The 20,842-nt window shown below is 39.1% G+C and overlaps 1 long non-coding RNA gene across 1 annotated transcript in view; it reads left to right on the top strand.

Moving 5' to 3' along the window:
- The window catches only part of LOC108498526, a 45,566-nt gene extending 25,848 nt beyond the window's left edge, over positions 1-19,718 (top strand). The window contains exon 3 of the long non-coding RNA XR_001875198.1: positions 19,542-19,718. This is a non-coding gene — a long non-coding RNA (uncharacterized LOC108498526). The remainder of the gene's footprint in view (positions 1-19,541) is intronic.
- The last annotated feature ends 1,124 nt before the right edge of the window (positions 19,719-20,842 follow it).

Raw genomic sequence — 20,842 nt, 5'->3', positions numbered from 1 at the left:
GATCCACCTGCAGATCCTGGAGGACCCTACACCAAAGCAGCTGGATGCCCAAAGGAGTCTGTGTCCTCATAGGAAACCTGCACTGGAGCAGGCTCCTGGCAGGATGTGGACCCATGGAGAGAGGAGTCCACACTGGAGCAGGTTTGCTGGCAGGACTTGTGACCCTGTGAGGAACCCATGCTGGAGTAGCCTGTTCCTGATGGAGGAAGGAGCCACGCTGGAGCAATTTGTGAAGAACTGCAGCCCGTGGGAAGCACTCATGTTGGAGAAGTTCATGGAGGACTGCCTCCCATGGGAGGGACTCCATGCTGGAGCAAAGAAGAGTATGACTCATCATTCCCCCTGAGGAGGAAGGAGCAGCAGAGACTATGGGTGATGAACTGGCCACAGCCCCCATCCCCTGTCCCCCTGCACCACTGGGGGGAAGAGGGAGAGAAATCAGGAGTGGAGTTGAGCCTGGGAAGAAAGAGGAGGAGAGGGGGTGTTTTTAGGTTTTTATTTTTCATTAACCTACTCTGATTTATTTGGTAATAAATTTTTATTTTTTTTCCTGAGTATGTCTTTCCCGTGATGGTAACTGATGAGTGATCTCTCCCTGCCCTTATCTCGACTCACAAGTCTTTCATTATATTTTCTGTCTCCTGTCCGTCTGAGGAGGGGAGTGATAGAGCAGCTTTGGTGGGCACCTGGCATCTAGCCAGGGTCAACCCACTGCAGTTTAGTCATTGGCCTCAGAGCCTTTTAAGGCTGCAGCTGGAAATCTGCATTATTTTCTGGGAGCTGGGGCAATCATTTGTGGCTTTGGGAAATTTTTCTGCCCAGTGTAAAGTGCAAAGATCCTTGGTCTTTTCTAAGCCTAATTCTGACCTCAACATTCAATATATTCTTTGTGCTGTCTGACTGCTCTGTGGAAAACCTATATATGAAAAGAGCAGTCAGGATTCAAATGAACTCAGCACAAGGCCCAGGGGAAGAGAGGGCTACAAGCATTTGAACACTGGTTCTGGCACCAGCCCCCATGCCTTCAGCCACTTCAATAGACTTTTTTTTCTATTTCTTTTTCCTACCTACCAGAGAATAATAGAGTTGTGGTATTATCCCATGTGTATGTGCTTACTCATACCTATTTACCTACCTACTCTGCTGCTGTCTGGTGGAGTGGGTCCGGGGCCTTCTAGATACTCATTTGGCTGGGTGACCCTTTTGGAAAACAGTGTCTGGCTGAAACCTGTTTGCTGCTGGATTTTTTTAATTCTGTTTTCACAGGGAGTTTTATTTGATATTTCACTGAAAGCTGTGTTCTCTAGAGTAGAGTTGATGGGAAATTTAGATTATCTCTAAAATTTTTCCCTTTTCCTATTCACAATTAATATTTGCCCTTTTAATTTAATTTTTTCTAAATTCAAATGCTATTTATTTTGCCTATGAAAAGTATCAGCTTAAGCAAACTCCATTTTTAAGGGAATCTTTTTTTTTTTAATTTCAAACATTTATATGATACTTTCTAGTTATCTCTTTAAAATGTTAACAATTTCTATCAGATCCCCACATAAATAGTTTCAGCAGGAAGAATTGTCTATTTAAAAATATTTAGTTATGTTTTTGAAAATGTTCTAGGAATAGTCTTGCTGAATTCACCAAAGCCCACAGCTTCCTTGTGGTGCATGCCTTGAATGAGAGTATCACACAGCCTTCCATAAGACTCAATATTGATGACTTAACTGAAGATCTAAGGTGCTACTTCAGCAAAGTGTGCAGGCAGGTGCTTTATGTTAAAGTTAGGTCTCTCAGAGTTCAAATGTAGGCTCTAAGCTTTCTAGCTCTTCGGCCCACTGCAACAAGGATGTAGCCACACTGGCTGCAGCTGCTTAGGACTATGCTTTTCACTTGGACAACAACTCTGTATTGCTAAACTTTTTACTCAGTCTTCCTCACTCTTGGGGATAGGTTGTTGTGTTTGTGTTGCAGTCAGATTTCTGCCTTCCTGTAATCATGCTCTGAACACCCACCGTCACTCTTGCTCCCAGAGAGGTGCTCAGAGCATTGCTCGGGACCATTTCCTCACATGCAGTATGAGGACAGCCATGGAGACCCATCAGATTTTTTTTGAGCTGTGTTCATTATTAAGTACTTTGCTGAATCAGAGCTAAATATTTAATAAAGCTGAATGTGAAGTAACAGAGAGAATCACATGCTTTCAGGGCTATTGTAGACTACTTGCTTTCCAAGAATAATAACAGTAGCTACTTCTCCTTATTCCACCTGTATTCTGTCTGGATGTCTAAAAGTGCCCTGTGCATTGCTGGTGTTTATACTGACTTTTTATCCGTAGTATTTACCTCTCAAAGCACTGAATGTTTCATTCCAAAAAGTTGCAGTGGTAAAGGATTTTGGCCTTTGCCAACTTCTTTAATAGCAGAAATATTTTATTATATAATTTTCTATCTAAGTAGAAAATCTCTTCATTTTTTAAAGAGTAAAATTTCTTTAAAAGGTTATATATTATGACCAAAACAATAGCATTTCATTCAGTTAAATTGTTAGCCTGAGTAAGCTGCCTGTCAGACTACAAATTGATGTTTAAGTAGCAAACTAAGGTTAAAAATAATCTAGAGAGGTCAGCACTTTGTATCCAATATGCTTTTGCAGTTTACTTTTGTTCTGCTAAGCAGATGCTTTGAAAACTGTTCAGCTACAGTTCAGACAAAGGTCAGTATTGGGCCAGTCAATATATAATACAAAGATCCAAATCAGTATCTTATGAAAGGAGACTCAGCACCTTCTGCGTAAAAAGTATCTGGAACAGAACTTACTTCTCAGACTCAAGCTGTCCTGGGGGATGTACTTCTTCTTGTTCCTGCTGGAGGAGTCCGTCACGATATTGCAGTAATTGGTAATCTTTTAACCGCCTATCCATGTACCGAATTTTGTGATTTAAGTGAGCATATTGATAACCAGCCTTTGCATTTTTAGTACATAAATGTTAGGGTACCAGGCTCATATTTTTCAGATAAAAGTTCAGCAACTATTGCCTGCAAAAGGTATTTATTAGGGTTTAAGACTAGAATTCATCATAGTAAGTGTGGTTATTTACTTTATCCATTTATTCAGTGTATCAGTCACAGCTTTGACAGTGCTCTGCAATTTTTTTTTCACACGAAGGCATTCAAATCTAAGAAATATATTCATACCTGCTGTCAACAAGTGCAAGTCCCTTGGAAAGCTCTAAGCCAATTTCAGCAGTGATGTGAATGGCAGCATAAATTTTAGGTCTAAATTAGTCAGAAAATAAGTGAAAGTGGGCATAATTTGCATGGTGAGGACTGAAAGGGGAAAAGTAGCTAGCAAAAAAGGTGTGCAATTAAGGGGGGGAGGAGGGGCAATAGAGGATCTACTGGCATGACTGTAGTGCATCAAATTTGTTTCTGAATTCAGACAACTACAAGCAAATGTAAATGTTACACTTAATGCAACTAGCTATTTATAGTGGAATGAACACACTTTCTCTACCTGTTATGCTCATTGCTTTGCTAAAGAATAGACTGGAGAATGTCATGCCTAGGGTGGCGAACATCCAGCACATATCTGCATGTATGTGTTGAATATGTTTCCCAGTTTCCCAGGGAGCTCTGTAGTATGATCACAGATATACTGACTCTTTGTGGAAGGGAAATCTTGAGAAATTAAAATACCTTGATCACCTTCAATATGATTATGCGGTCTTTTGCTTAAAGCAGTCTTTCCTGTGTTCCAGGCTGCTGAGGTAGATCATGCAAGGTGAGGGATATTTGTCACTGAAGCATCACTTCTTTGGTACCTGCTCGAAAGAAATTGCTAAGAACTGTGTCATGAAAGGAAGGCAGTATCTGAACTATCAACAGGAATTGCTCAGCCTGGGTGCTGCCGTGCTTCCAGGCAGCTCCTGGCTCAGCAGGATGATTCAGTGCATCTGAGGTAGACATCTCAATTCCAAATGTAATGGATGGGGAAATGTGGCAACCTCCGAAATCATTCAAAGCAGCTAGGAACCTATCTTTCTCCACTGTCTGAGCAGGTCACTGAAACTCCCACCTACCAATCACCTGGGAAACCTCTCAGCGTAGATCTGAACAAGTGTTGAACCTCAATCACCTTCATCCACTTGAAATCCAGAGCACTGAGTCGTCTCTTGAGAGCAAGCAGCTAATGATGCAAGAGGAAGAGGCAGCAGCCACTTCAGAATAACTTCATTGTTTGAACACTCTTACAAGAAGTGGGAAACATAGATTTTAAGCCTTTCTCAGACTGAAGGGGTTTGAACCGCAATTCCCTTTTCCTCAGAGCTTATCCTACCCATCAAACTAGAGAAGTTCTTCATTCTGCTCACTATGTGAGCCTTTGGAGCAGAGAGAGAATAGGTAAGAGGGAGCTTGATATTGCAGCCCATTGGTGAGGGCAGGCCTGAGAGAGTCCCGAGGCTTGGTCCCAGCTGTCACTGCTGTTTAAGTATTCTTTACTGTTAATTTTTAATATAGGCGCTCATACAGTCAAGTAGACATGGTTTACAGAATGTAGAGACTGTAGTGTTTCATTTTGTGTGAATTTGTGTTAAGCACCAAAAACGTGTGAACCAGATAGTGCCCTGAGGCCTGACTTTCTCACACCCAGTGAAAAGCACCTGAGACCAGCAACGTAGTTGCCTAGTTAGGAGCAGAGTTGTTCAAGGCCGCCTGCAAAGATAGTTGAGAGAGAGAGGAAATTGACAGGAAAAGTGAGACCATTTTTCATCCAAATCACGTCCTGGAAGTGCATGTTCTTCTCTGTTGATTATGAAGTGAGCCTAGGATGATAATGTTCCCCAAATGGGATTTAGCATGTCCAAATCACAGGAATATATCTTGTTCTCAGTTGTTTTGCAGTTGTTTATTTCTGCTACTTTCCACCTCAGAATGGTGTGCACCTCTGGAGAAAGATACAGTGGAATTGTCTAAACACAATCTAAGTGCCAAGACTGCTACCTAGCACCAACATTTCAGGGTGAAGTGTGGGAGGATTTAAACCTTCCCTTTGCCCCAAGGAATTTGTGTACTGCAAACCTCTCACTCTTTCACAAAACCAGCACACCAAGAATAGATTGCATTGAAAAGATACACTCCATAGTGAGTCCTGAAATGTTATGTCAGACAGCTGTTCTACCTACTTTTAGATCATTAAATGCATCTTCTCCATCAAAGCACTGTGCAGTTTCACACTATAAAATGCATTCATCATGTTGGGATTTTTGTCACCTGAGAACATCTTCCTTATTCCAAACAGTGGCTCTCCTAAACAATGAGAAGTCCTAGAAAGGTAGTGACAAGGTATGCAACATTGCTGTACTGCTAACACAGTTTGTGGAGTGGTCTGTAGTGGAGAATCCCACCCTTTGAAGTTCCATCTTACTTATTTTCAGTATTTTATGATCTAGCAGAAACACACCTCCTGTTATTAATATGCTTATGTAAGGAAGGTTGTTCACAGAAGAGAGAAAGAAACTCATTGCTGTGAGTGTATAAACTGGTAGAGTACCATTTAGCCAAATACAGAGGAAAAATACCTTCAAGTGCAGGTATTTCAGAGGGATCTCTGTATTACAGACTCAGGCCCTAGGGGTAATTCTGGAGCCATAGAGCCTTTGGCAGCAGGCACTACACCTTCTTATATGTTTCCAAAAGTTCTTATTTTTTTCTGGGGCCTGATGTCATTATTGTAGTAGCAAAACCAAAATTAGGCCACTATATATTATTTTCATTTTTTTCTAAGATATGCCTTTTAGGAGCTTTGAGTGGAGGAACAACATTTTGTACCTGTAGTCCAGAATATATACAACTAGACCCTGTCACAAACAGAAGACTTTTCCAAATCAGGTGTGTTCGGTCCTCACCACTGGCATAAATGGCCTGTCCTTCCACCAGTGGAATTGAAGGGAAAATATGAAGACCATATTTTCTTTGAGTTAGACAGATTCAGCAAACTAGTAGAGACAGTGAGAAGGCTTGCCATTTTTGTTTGGGAAAGGCTTCAGTTATAATGTCATAGAAATGACTCATCAGCCTTTATATCTCTCTGCAGTGTTTTTCACCTTTCTCATTCAAAGAGGATGTTAACTTGTTAGTAAGAACCAAATAAAGGTCATATAACATGAGTTCTCTGATGGTCTCTATGTATTCAGCACCATCTTTCATAACTGTAGTGATCCTGCCATCCACAGTAAACTATGCACAACCTAACTGGCCCAGGGAAGCTTCTGGAGGAGCTGGTTACAACACAGCTACCACCTCCCTGCAGGTAGTCTGCCATGTACCGGCACTTTTACTGCAGTCTGAACACAAAATTTGAGGCTTTTTCATCTCTGTGGGATTTAGGAATTGTGGTTTCAACGAATTTTCTTAGGATGATGTATACCTTTGTACCGTTTTGATGAGGTGACTGACTGTGTATCTTCCCCCAAACCATTTACAGTTCTTGAAGTATCCTTTTTGTCTGATCAGTTCAAGAGCCATGGCAAAGGTGTTTGCCTGCTCATTTCACTGTATTAGTTGACTTTATTCCAAAAATAAGTAGCATGGATTGGAGAGGAAGTACTAGGGAAGAAGTAAAAATGTACTTATTTAATCTATAACCAAGATAGCTCTTGTTACAGATGAAGAAAGCACCCTCCCTTTGATTTTCCTTAAACCTCCTCCTTCTTCTATTTTACCTTTAAAAATCTTCAAAACTATGATGCTAAAAAACTAGGGCTAATGTATTCCCTCCTGTACTATCTAATTTAAATGTGAGTTTGAACAATTATTCACATTAATAACTCCAAGTTAAATCTACTAGCCTTGCCAGAAAGGTCAAATAGAGAAACAGCAAAGGTACCAGCTGAATGCTATTCTAAATAGTGAATTTCTCCCCAGGGCACAGCTTTCCCCTCATTTGAGATCTCTTCCATGCTGGTAAGGATAGTTTTTTCCTATGGATTCTAGCAGCTTCCTTTCTCATTGTTTTGTTGTACCAGTGTGTTATAGGAATATTTAATTTCACTTAGTAGTTCTTGTTTCCTGTTACAAATTTTCAGATTATTTCACTAGCATTAAGTAGTAAGTAACATATCACCTTCTTTGCAGAGAGCTGAAAAGATTACATTTTAACTGATAGGAAGAATTCAGGAGACTCGTTCTCTCTCTAAAAGTAGCTTTTCCAAAAAGGTATACTGAAGTTATCAATAATTTAAAAATTTCTGTGCTAATTCAGTATGTGCTTTCGTCTTTATTATTATTGCTGTTACTGTTGCTATTAAACACTACAGTTGCTTTCTACTGCTTTCTTTACTGTACTTGGGTGTCATTATCTCTTGCATCTCTCTGGATAAGCTTCACTCTCCCAATCCCATAAAACCCGATGTCTCTTTCCGCTCTACCCTAACCTGTCCCAGGACAGCTCTAAGCATACAGCATTGGACCTCCTGCCAGGGTTCCATTCCTACAGCTGCTCCACATACAGGTTGGGGACTCCAGTGGGGCCATGCCTGGCCAGATGTGCTCAGGCAGGGAGGATGCTGTGAAGCAACAGGAGCTTGCTACTGCTGCGATGAAGGCTGCACTTGTAGGTTTGGAAGTCAGAGAGCAGGTGGGGTTATGCCGGCAGCCTCAGGATCCCCGTAGAGGCAGTAAAATTCTAGAGCCACTGATGTGCCCATTGGTGTCAGGATTTGATCCAAAGTCTTTCTCTGGGTGCCTTCCACACAGTGGTTCTGAAGGCAGGAGTCTGTACTTAGGCAGGATCTGCCATGTGATCATGTGGCTTATTATAATCTATGGATTTTTTCCAGGTACGAGGTCACTCCTATGCCTCTTCTGTCACAGTCTGTTCTCTCTGTATGGCTTTGTGTGTGACAAATAATGTCCCATTGTCTTTTGACGGCATCATGCTTCAGCAATTCAGATTATAGGTCCTCCAATGCTTGGCAACATGTTTTTAATTTTAGGCTTTCTCTAACGGTGCATGAACATTTACAGGAATTTTACCTTTGTCTACGTACCAGAGTTTATTTAGCTCTTTTATTTGATGTTGTCATTTTTAGACAACCTTTCCCCTATGATCTTATCGATATCACATGCATTTTAGTTGCTGTATGAACTTTAGAGGATTACTTTTGTATTCCTCAGCCTATCTGTAACTGTTACAGCTTTCGTCCTTGAGTGTTATCCATTCTAAAAAGTGCTGTTACCTTTGAATATCAAACAGATGCCTTAATAGGACCTCAGTGCTTCTCAGCACCTGTTTCTTCTCACTCCTGGTATAAGTAAATACACATAATAATTAATTTTCCAAGCCAGTAATCTGGTTTCATTTTTTTTAGGAAAAAATCTACCCTTGCTATACAGGTGTTCTCTTTTAAGGATAAGCCCAAATACCTTACAATATGGTTATGTTCTCTTTCTATCATGTTCACTTCTAAAATGGGGATCTTGACATCTGTCCTTGTCATTCCATTTATATGGTTCTTCGTAGAAAACTGTCAGAGAAAACTACCTGAAAGCCTGCAGCATCAGTATTTGATAATATAAGGATAAATCCTAGATTTCTGCCTTTCTCTCTGTCATTAGGATCAATCTATTCCCAAGAGCACAGATACCTGCTCTGTCTACAAATCTAGACATTAACTGAGATCCATGCCCTGCATAGTCACAGAAGTACTGATATTTCTACATGAATGAAATCCCTATTTCAAAAACTCATCTATAGCAAGATACTTTCTTGGAAAGTCCTCTTTAAGACAGAAGAGGACTTGCTTTCTTCTACCTGTCCAGTCAAATGAGTTTGTTTCTTATGTATGCCTATGGTCCATTTTCACCATGGGAAAAAGGGATCTTTAGGATCAGCAAATCTAGAGCCTTGGTTTTGCAAGCAGTGCATTATGGAGAACCCTTGCTGGCCTTTCAGGGGTTTTTTACAAAGTCAAGACTTCCAGATTATGTGGGAATAAATGCCTAGAGTGTGAAGATCCAGCAAATTAAACAGTAAGTTCAGTATATCAAGAAGAGATATAAAGCAGTAATTTTTACACGGAAGAATTTCTTAAAGCTTCTTTGGCCCAAGGGGAATGTCAAATTGTGTAGTTCAAATTTCTTAGGCTTGGTTGGAAGAATTTCAGTGCCCGTATCAATAGATCAGTATTTTCCCAACATGGTTAAATTTGCAACAGCATTATAACCATTCCTTGAAATTAGATCATGCAACAGCATCAGTATATGATAAAAATAACAAATTAGCTGAGCTAGACAATAAATGAGCTAGATGTAAAAATAATCAAAAGCTGGGCTGCAGTCTTCACAAGTCTCTTAGATATCTTCTACCAAGACACATAATTATGATACCATAAGAGAGATGATCCATATGCCAAAACCAAACCTATTCTATGTACTCGAGTAGAAGCAAAGAATCATAGAATTATAGAATCAGCCGGGTTGGAAAAGACCTCTGAAATCATCAAGTCCAACCCTTGATCCACTACCACTGTGGGTACTAGGCCATGGCACTAAGTGCTACATCCAGTCTCATCTTAAAGACTTCCAGGGATGGAGAATTCACCATTTCCCTGGGCAGCCCATTCCAATGCCTGATTACCCTCTCTGTAAAGAATTTCTTCATAATATGTAACCTAAACCTCACCTGTGCATGTTGGTGTTTTGATGGGGAGAGAGATACTGAAGGGAGGATGATAAGACATGCTCTTCAGCTGAAGAGAGGCCTAACCTTCTATTTTGTACTTGCAAAAGAACCTTTTTCAATTTTATGATCTCAGAATAATTACGTGAATATATATCTGAACACTTGCACTTTCAGCTACCTGTTTGCTGATAGCCATAGCCCAGAAAAACAGGCTGGTGCCCAGGATAAAATTATGAGTTCAAAATATTAATGTTTCAAATATCCAAATAGTTGAAAATTGCAGGGGAAGAATATTTTGGTAATAACGCAGATTACAAAGCACAGTATTACAGTGCATTCCCCAGATCAAAAGAAGTACAATAAAACCAGCAGGACATATGCACTTCTAAATAACCACCTATAAAGCCTAACTTGAAAGCAACTGAAGGTGTTTGGGAGTCTGTGAAGTAGATTTCTCTTTAAGGAAGCCTATCATCAGCCCTAGCTACAGACAATGGCTTCATCTTGGTGTATATTTTTGACTTAACAATAAAAGAAAATCTAAGGCTTCTTAGGACTACAGATTTGTGGTCCTACTATAGTTGCTTCATGCATCACTAAACAGTGTAAGAGCATATATTGCAACCTGACGATTTCTCCTTCCAAGACTACTTTGGTGTAAATCACCAATTTCATACTTCATATAGCAAGTTTGATCTAGAAACAGGATCATGAAACAAGAGTCCTCTTTCTGACTTTGGAACCACAATATATAGTCTATGTATGTTCTGTAAACCCAGGGACTGACACAATTGCTAAGTTTATGTAGTGTCACTGGACAGTCTTGAAGTGCCCCACCAAAGGTCTGATGTGGCAGCAGTTAGTAGATGTCCAAGGCTGTTACTCCCTGGTCTTCCCTTGTTCCATCTACACTGCTGATGGTTTTCCAACACCAGAGATGACTTTAATAGGGTTTCCATCATCTAGTTTTAGATGCCCACAACTGAACTTGTCATCTCCAGGTATCTTCATATCCAGTGAAAAAAAATACCTGTAGTTCTAGAGAAATACATTTTTGACATGTACTTTAGGAAGAAACCAATCATACCGTTTGTTTCCACTGACTTTACGGGGGGTCCAGATGACCAGTTCAGAAAGAGAGTTTGAGAACACAGACTGTTGTCAAGGTGCATCCCACTCGGTTTGCCTCAGTGTATTTTCAATCACAGAACCATCTGCAATACCAATTATCTGAAAATAAGAAAATAGTATGTCGTTTTTCATTTTCTTCAATGCAGGTCATCCCAATGTCCATTCTTTGGCAGCTATTTCACTTCCCAATGTTGCCTGCCGTGCTACTGTTAAATTGAGCACAGTTGTTTCCTTTTCTCTTCATTGACCTTCTAGCAATTACCCTGTTCTCTTTATTACACTCTATTTTAATGTCAACACTTTTATGCAAGAGTTCAATCACTTAGACACTTGAATGACTTCACAGTAGACCAAGAATGAGAAAAAAAAAAGTCCCTTTAATATATTTAGATTAAAATTACATTAGATAATTAACTTGAAAACACATTTTTGTAAGTGCAGTTAACTCAGTCCATACACCCAAACCAAACATAATTGAAGTTATTCCATTCATTACTTGAACTGTGCTTCTGCTTTCTGTGTTCTCTGAGATATGCCATTGATTTTCATAAGATAACTTTTCAGCTTTTATTTCCAAGCCAGGCCAGCAGAAAAAAAGATATTCAGTGTAAGGGTCTCTTGAGTTCCTAAAGATTCTCCAGGTACTGCCATGTCTTTAGGAAATACCTGGTTTTACTTTGATATGCAGAGCTTACCACATAAACTGTCTTTGGGAGTGTACAGAGAGATGGAAGTAGAGATGGAAGTTAAGAATTACCATATTTTGAGTAAGATTCCTTTCTCATTGCTGAATATCAGGAATCCCACATTAGCCACTTCTGCCTATTTCAAAGGAATTATTGTGATTCAAAAGAATCTCAAACTTTTTGTTATCACAGGGCTTCAGAAGAATATAATACAAAGATCCTTCTCATTTCTTTGGTGTCTTTACTCTAAATAAATATAATGAAAATCATTAACAAGCACAGTGTTCCCCATAATTAATCTAACATCCTTGCATGCTTTTGTATTTTTTCTGGTATTTGTTGGACATAGATGGAATAAGTGAGATCTTTATAAATTTCTGCATTGAGTTTGCCTGAAAGAAAGCACCCAAACAGAAATGCATTTTAAAAACCCAACCAAAGAAAAATGTCTAAAAAATCTTCTTGTGGACCAGTAGTGTATTACTGCATCTGGTTTTCACCTTCTCCTGAAGAGAACATTAACTTAATTCTAGATGTATTCTAGTATACTCCGTGTCATCCACTCAAGCCATTGTTTTCTCCCATTGAACTCTCTTTTGCATCCAGCGGGAGCTCTGTGGAAGAGAAGACTGATCAATCAGGACCATAAAAGCCATTTTAGGATTTGGATATCTTTTCTTTCGAGATATCCATCTCAGGTCCTATCCACAACCATTTATTTGGGCTTAAGTTGTGTTTCTCTCTGCCTTGTGGACAAAAGTCAGACTTAATTACACTGGCAGCAGCATTTTAGTACAGCCTGAGGTGGTATTTAATGCAGGAATAATATCTTGAGGACATGAAGAATACCTCTTGGTCTTGTTGGAAGTTCAGGTACATTGATCACCTCTGTAGAAGTTATAATTTCTGTCCTTCGGGAAGAAATAGGTTTCCCTTAATTTACAGATTAACAACAGTACAGTTTAGGCGAGTTTGTTTGTGGTCTTGGTTCAGCAAACAATGTCAATGTTGATACAAAACTATGTCGATGCTTCCTTTTATTACTAAGTCATAGTGCATTCTCAAAACTAACTTCCTTATAAAAAAATCAAGCGTGAAATTATGTATCTGTTCTTCCACAGAGAAGAACATCTCTTCTGACAAGAGATAGAATATTGTCCCATGTTCTTGAACAGAACCAGTGTGTAACTTTAGGAAGTGAGTTGTAACTTTAGGCCGTGAATTGTAACTTTATGCCAGACACAGAAAGAACTACTGTGATTTTAAGACAAACCCACCACAAGCTGTCCACTACCATTTTCTTTAAAAATCATATGTACACATCTCACTGATATCTGTACATTCTGTCATCCAATAAATATTTTGATAAACAGAAATATGTATCCTCCCTTTAAAAAATTTTAAAATATGTTATTAAAATGCACAGAAAGCTACACAACAGATGTTCTAGACTTTTGTAATAAAATATATTCTGGGAGAGATAAGATAAAACATAATTACTTTTCTTTATGGTAGTTTTAGGGGTTTTTTTAGAGAGACCAACTGAGCTGAGATAGTAAAATTATTAAAATCTTGTGTAATCACTTAGAATTTTTTTATCATGTTCATTTCTACATTTTGAAATACTTGAAAGTTATTTTTATGTAAATTTTTATTTGTCTAAGTAAATGCACATAACTTCTCTACCAATAACTGCTTATGCACCTGTTGAGTAACTAAGAAGTTGCTTTTCTCACATGAAAAAACTGTTAAGCATCTTAAAATATATTTCCTAATGTGGTAAAGCAGGGTAGAACTGTCACTGTTTGTAACTCCAAAAATCTTAAACGATGAGAGTTGAATTAGTATGATTCATGTTGCATACAGGTATCCAAGTATCTTGTTAGCCACCATAATTAACAGGACTGGAGATCTTGTTGCTTTGTGGCAAATAGCAGTCCAAGGCAGCAGCAGCAGTGGTGGGGAGCAGGAGTGGTACTACAGCCCTCACTATACCTTGGGGCCCAGCACTGCAGACAGGTGGGCTGCAGACTCAACATCTCCCCTCCCTCACCCTCTCATAAATCTGCCTCCAGGGGAAATGTGGCCAAGGCAGCCCATTGCACAGAGAGGGTTAGCTGCAGACAGCTGTTCGGGGAATTCCCAAATCTTTGATTTACTGTGATCAATTGCATGATTAGCCTGGATGTCATTGAGGGTGGTGATTATCTAATGGGGGCACTGTGATCTCTGTTGCAAAGAAACTCTGCTGGGGAAGAAAAATTCGCATAAGACATCAATATACATTTATACAAAATACCTCAGGGCATCTTTGCAACCAACACACTGTAAGTTAATAGAGCTTTTTCTCAGTTAAGGCAGTGGAAGGAAACATGCTTGCATTAAATTTATGTCAGAAAGTGAATCTTAGTGTGAGCAGTTTTCTTTCAGCTAATGCATTTAGCCAAACTAAGGTATGAACTTAATCACTGAGCTATTCGGGAGGTATCCAGCACAGATATTAAATAGGATTATGCAACAGCCATCTGTGCTTGCTAATTAAAGTGTGGAAAACAGCCAGTATCAAATTATTTTGTTTAGACAATTCGTGGTGGGGCTACGTAGTTCAGCATGTATGCAGTGGTTTCACTCTTTGGTAAGACTTTTATGATTTCCCAATGACCTATGTCATTCTAATATACAGACTCTAAGTACAGCCAATGTCATTGTGCCCAAAAAGAAACTTTAAACTTTTGTACCGAAGTAGGATTTTTAATAAATAATTGGCATTTTACTTACGTAGTTTGTAAAACATACTGAATATAATTTATAGAGCCTGCACTTTCTAAATTCTGTCCACCAGTAGCTTCAGCTCACAATTTCACCTACACTTTAACTACATTATGGTCAGTCCTTGCTTTTAGAAAATCATTCTTTAATTAAAAAAAAAAAAAACCCACATATTTGAGCTACAATTTTGCTTTTAAATGGACTCACATGAGTCCTATAGAATTTGCTTTCTAATGGTCCCTTATTCCAACAAAATTTACTTTTGCAAGACTGAGTTGTAGTCATGAGTTGTACCAATGTGCTTCACATGTATTCAGCAAGCAAGATCCAGTCCAGAAAAACATTCATTCAATCCTGTAGCCTATTCCCTGTGACCACCAGCTTGCTGTGAGGGAGCTGGAATCTGGATGAGTTGTTCTGGCAGTTTGTATCCTGTAACCTTCTTTCCCCAGTGTCCCAGTACACATCCCTGCTGCCCTGACAACATGACCAAAAGTTCATGCCTTGCACACATGCACTACCCACAGCCCCTGATAAATGTCATGCACATGTGGGAATGTGCGTGTCTGCAACATGCTACAGGGACCACCTTCCTTTATGCTTTTTTGTTGTACATTCTCCAACCTCCTTGGATGATTGCAGCTGTATTCTTTTTTGTAGGGTGCACATGCTCATCAGCATGCCCAGCAGCCATATGTCTCAAAGTTTTAGATGAGGGAACTCACTGGCATGCATGCCGCAGCTCTTTTTCAGTGCATCTAAAAAAAAAAAAACCTGAACACAGGGATGGGATGGTGTGTACTTCAATCTATCTCCATCATGGAGCTAGGCCATTGTCCGAGTTGTCTCTCCAGAGCAAAGGGCTAGGAAAGCACACCTACATTCTACAGTGTGACACAGCTCATGTGGCTCCCTGTAGCCAAAATTTGGTCACTATTGGTCAGTGCTTGAAAGCTCAGTATGTGCCATCTCTCAGAGTCTTGTCAGTTAAGTGAAACTCCAAAGGAACCCTAGTACAAGAAGACATGTGACCATAAGTAGGATTATGACCGCTGTGGTTGCTTCAGTGACTAGTGTAGGGGGTCTGGCACACCTGTTCTTCTCACAGTCATTTTGTTGGGTCCCAAGTTTCTTGTTTCTCTAAAGAAACCATCCATTGCAATTAGTTTTCTTCTTGAGCATGCTACCCTCTGTCCACTTCAGCATTCAACCAAGATAAGTAGGTTTGTGTTCATTAGAAATATCACTGAAATGATCAGCACACGAGCACAGCTTAAAAAATGGCATTTATATTGTCACTATTATGATTTAGAATCCGTGCCTGCTACAGATGAAGAGAACTCCTGCTCCTATTAGACTTCCCTCTGCACTTCCCCTGCACTACCATCCACAAATGGTTTTGCATCCTTCTAACATTTTGACAGTCACCATTAGCAACCCAAGAGCTAAAAACTTTTTAAATTAAGTCTTGGATTTCACTTCACAGTTCAGTGGCAGAGTCAATTCAGTGACAAATCTGCAGCCCCTGCAAAGGAGTAAAAGGAATCTAGATTTCTTCAAACTTAGGAGTTAGAAGAAAATATGGTTTGAATAACTCTCCTAACAAAACAATCTGGGTTTTAAGCAACATAGATTCAATAGAGAGTCTTAAAATCAATGAGCAGAAAGCTTTAGTAACTTCCCCAACCACTGTTTTCCTCCTTGCATGAAAATGGCTCATTAAAAGGACACATCAAATTGCTTTCCATGTCTGAAAGGGAACACCAACACAATTGGAGAATTTGCTAAACTGTTACATTTGAATGTGATACATAACAAGAGGGTTCGGAAGCTGCTGCATTAACATGTGGGAGATGTTAGGAGAAAAACACAAATGTCGAAGTAAGAATAGGGAGGAAATTTCAATTTGCAATTATGCTTTAAATTTTTTTTAACAGACGTTGCAGTTTGTAAAACAGAAAGAAGCCTAGTTTGGTAGTTCGTGCTCCCAATTTTCAATATAATTTTAATGTACGTGTACAAAATGTTTTGTTTCATGCTTTAGGTTTGTTTAGGTTTTGTTGTTGTATTGGTGTTCTCCATCCTACACAGAGCACTCATGACATTCATCTCTCTCAGCTAGAAACAGAACCACATTTTTAGGCCACATACAGACACAAAGCGAAGCTTGATGTTTACATTTAATGATTATAGAATGCTAAATATAGAGATTTCATAGCAAAGAAGTCTTTTAAGTGAAGTGTTGTATTAATCACAGAAAATAACTTCTACCCATCCTTCAGCAGGCAAACCCCTAATAGGGCCAAGAGTCAGAAAATTGGGCTGTAAAAAGAAGAAAAAATCCGCCTTTCTCTCACAAAACCACAAAGTCATAAAATTAGAATGGTCCTCTTTTTTTGGCTGAAAAGGGAAGTTGCACCATGCTTGGATTTGGGGCATGGGCAGGAGCATAACAAGCACATCCAAGAATGCCACTGCTTGATAGTCAAATGCTATCTGAGAATGTACGTCAAGCTGCATGCATGGTGCTTCTCCATCCTTCAAAAAACTGCCATCTAAATCATCTAGCAGTGGATCGAGCTGAGGTATCACCTTCTCAAGCCAAAAACATGTTCTCCTGTCAAATATGCAGAAATAATGTAAAACACAGCACTATTTCTTTGAAAGAGCCACAAAGTATTCATATTGCTCCACAAATTAACGGGATAGCATCCCCTACAGCCTTGCCCCATGAACTGTGGAAAGAGGCTTCTCCAGCCTTCTCTTTGCTACTTACCCTCTTGGTAACTTTTGTTTCAGGCTTTTGGACAGTGTAAGGGAAGTGAGGTCCCAAGAACCTAAAGGCGAGATGCAATCAATGGGAAGTCCTAGAAGGGTCTCACCTCTTGAAAGCATTGAAAGAGTGCATTTATAAACATGATTTCACACTCAGATAGAAAGGTGTAAACCTTGTGAAACTCAGGGCAGTTGTTCCTTATTAATATGTCTAGCTGAAAGCAGCAGTTGAATCTATGTTTTAGCAGAAAAGGCTGTTTACTCTCATAATTAAGGAGGGTCAAACAGTTAATCTATCTATAAGAGCTGTGCCAGTCAGTTCAATAGAAGATCTCATTTTCATAAGGAGTTCAGATGGAATACTCTGCATGCTATTCTGTTCCAGTAAAGAATCTAGTAATACTGCATTAAAAAAATATGTATTGTTTGAAGCAAATACTTCATTAATTTGACCTATCTGTGATAACATTTTTAAGGACACAACAATACCAGTGAATTTTACTACTTGCCAAGAGAGGCATGTTACTATCAGGATGCATCCTGAATGTGTTCAGCTAGTTCAGCTCAAAGGAAACAATGGAGCTTATAGATGTGGTAGGCTAGCATTCAAGTTGGCAAGGTTCCCATTACAAATATTCCTTGTTTTGAATATCTCTTGCCATCCAAGTTCTACATGATGCATATAATTAAAGCATTCTCCTTAGTGAATCACAAATGAAGAGCAATGTCTACAAGAGAATTTCAGGGGAGGTGTGAGTAGGATCCTGTGTTAGACTGAGTGAGCACCTTCAGAGCAGGCAGTCAAAATAGAGGCCCTAGCCAGAGGTTCTTGGTGGGAATATGACAGAAGAAAGCTTTGGATCTAGCCCAGAGAGGGCACACCACCTCTCCAGAGGTGTTTAGCTGCCGGCAGGATAAAACCTCAGCTAAGTGTATATATAACTTAGAGGCCTAAATGTGTTTTTTGACATTTAAGGATAATACGGCAGATCTTGACAAGCCAAGCTTTGTCTGATTAAAGAGCATGACATAGCGCCCTAAATTACCAAAAATAAAATGCATATTGTTATATATTGCTACTATATGCTTTCTACAGTTTGTATATGAGAAAGTATGATTAAAAGTCGATGAGAGACTGTTTATAAATTTTGATTGCTTCATAATTTTAACTTTGAGCAACATTTTTATCATAATTATAGGCTTTCTTAAAGCATTTATGCAGATTGTTTTATTCAAAAGGGGTTTATTCCATATAAACTCCACTCTTTTATCTCTCCATGAAATCAGTGTGTGAATTCCCAGCAACCACAACTCCATAGACAGTCATCACATTAGTAGCAGAGATATTTTCAAACAAGGCAATATTCCTCAGATATTCTGAACATTATTTCCTGCCTTCCCAGCCAGTGAGTGTCATGGTGGTAAACAGTAATGATAATCATTAGCACATTTGTTACCTCTTTATCTCTCTTTAAAAGTATTAGCAAATTTGTAGTCAATTCTTCTGTGATGTTCCCGTGTGCTATGGTAGTCAGCATATTTATGGTTCAGTGAAGGCTCAGGGAGATTAAGCCTGATATCTCACATCTCCAGCTCAAGGAGATTTAAGTCCAGGATTTATATGCAGAGTTTATGTTCAGTGAGAATTTTGTGTCTAAATATTCTGGATCCCTACAAATGTTGAAGTATAAAGGACTTACCAAGGACTCAAGGCTGTTTTTTAATTGTTATTAACAGCCAGTTGATTGAACTGTTTCAATGCATGTGAACAACTTTTGGGATCTGCAGCGGGGACTGAGTCCATGGCTCCCACTTTAGATTGGCCCATGGCTATAGTGCCTATGAGGAGAGGGCTTTGGAGAAAACCATCCTCTCTCCTTCCTCCCGGTTTTCTCACAAAAGATGTCCATCCCAGCCAAAAGCCCGGGATTTCTACAATGGCAACAATTAGAACATCAGGACCCTTGGCTGAAGCTTAAGGCAACAAATTGACAGCACAGCTGGACCTAATGTAACAGAAAAGCAATTCAACCCTTGGGTGAACTAGTGACAGTCCTGGTAAAATCACAGAAGTGAATCATCTTCACTGGAAGAGGAGCTGAAAGGTTTGAATAGTTTCATAGCAGTCACTGTATCAGCATGCTATGCCTCATTATGGTCTTCTCATCCCAGTGACTTGAGAAGGCACTTCTCCAGCACTGGAACTTGCATATACTGCTAGGGCATCAAAAGGAAAAGGTACTATCACCTCCCCCAGGAAATACAAATATATTATAAGTGTATATAAAATATGTGCAAACATTTTTACCCTCACAGTAAAAATTTGATCTTTAATACATTTGCTTAGATACTCAGAAAGAAACTGATTTCTTAAAGCCATAACATGTTCTGGTGGGCTCATGACAGTGATGACAGTCTCTAAATGTTTCATTCTACATTGAGAAGGGTTAGTTTGCCTCAGTCTCTTTAATACCTGATGCTATGCCATGCTCCATTTTACAGCACTACCTTCAACTTCGATGATTTCCTCGAAGGACTGGATCACATCACAGTGGGATAACCTGAGCTGCACCCCATACTTTCTATTCACAAGCCATTTGAAAAACTGTTTTGCACTTCGGTCTTGGAATGTATATTCTGCACTTGAATGATGTGGTTCAGACTTCAGACCCTGTTGAAAGGGTCTAAGACCTTAAAAAAAAAAAAAGCACCAAAATAAAAGTTAAAACCAAAACTGCAAAACACTAAGGAAGCAATTCCATTGCTATCTGCTGCTCTAAAATGAAATGAGAGAATCAACACAAACATTGTAAAAAATGAGTTCTATACAGCAATGCAATTAGATTTTGACTTTTATAGCTTGCAATCTTTATGTTACAGGACTTGTAGCTTCCCTCTGATTTCACTGTAGTATGGATTAGACATAATTCCACCACACTCATTTTGTCAAGGAAGACAAAATTTTGGCAAACTTTGGTTTTCCTATGTACAGCACAAATACCATTTAATCCTTAAATGCTAAAATCATAATCATATTTGTTTACATTTCCCATGTTATTTTAGTCATTTCCCAGCGCTACCATTTGAATTTGTGCTATGATATTTCATCCTTGAAAACATGCTAATATTAACATTTGAAGTACGGGAATAAATACAAGTTGAGTGCTTGGATTTCTTATGACACTGCAGTTGGAGAAGGTGCAGATCTGTATTTCAGAGCAATTGTAGAACAGGCAGGTTGTCACTGGACTTTATTTCAAGAGTTGATCAAACTGCTATGTTTGAGGAAAAAAATATTTTGCTGTGTCAATTATATTCTGAATTCTGAGGTTTGGAACTATTTCATTGCAGAATGCTGAAAAGGAGGCAGCTGTGTCTGTGATGGAAAGCAACAATTGTACAAGTGTATTGTTAAAAAAGCAAATACATTAGAGGTAACAAAATGTTCATTTTTAGGTGGCAAGAGGAGATTTTTAGTATCTATCAAAGATATTGATAAATATTTTTTGCAGATTTGTTGGTCAGTCAGTTGTTTGAAAATAGGGGTCGTGTTCTACCATAGCCTTTCTTTGCAGGCAAATGGGCTGCATACAGGAATTTTTCTGTGTGAGGGAATTGAATAAAGACAGACCACGGCTCCTCTCTAGAGCCAGGGACTGGCCACAGAGCCAGCCTCACTGTCCATCACAGTTCCAGCTACAATTGACTTAAAACAAGTTGGAGGCAATTATTCCAAACTAAAACCTGATTTCTTCTTCGACGATATTAACCGATGCTAGACTGTAGTTGGCCTTGTCAAAGCA

This window comes from Lepidothrix coronata, unplaced genomic scaffold (assembly GCF_001604755.1).
Source record: "Lepidothrix coronata isolate B3197 unplaced genomic scaffold, Lepidothrix_coronata-1.0 Scaffold60, whole genome shotgun sequence".
Taxonomy (NCBI): domain Eukaryota; kingdom Metazoa; phylum Chordata; class Aves; order Passeriformes; family Pipridae; genus Lepidothrix; species Lepidothrix coronata.
This window is presented reverse-complemented; position numbering and strand designations above follow the sequence as displayed.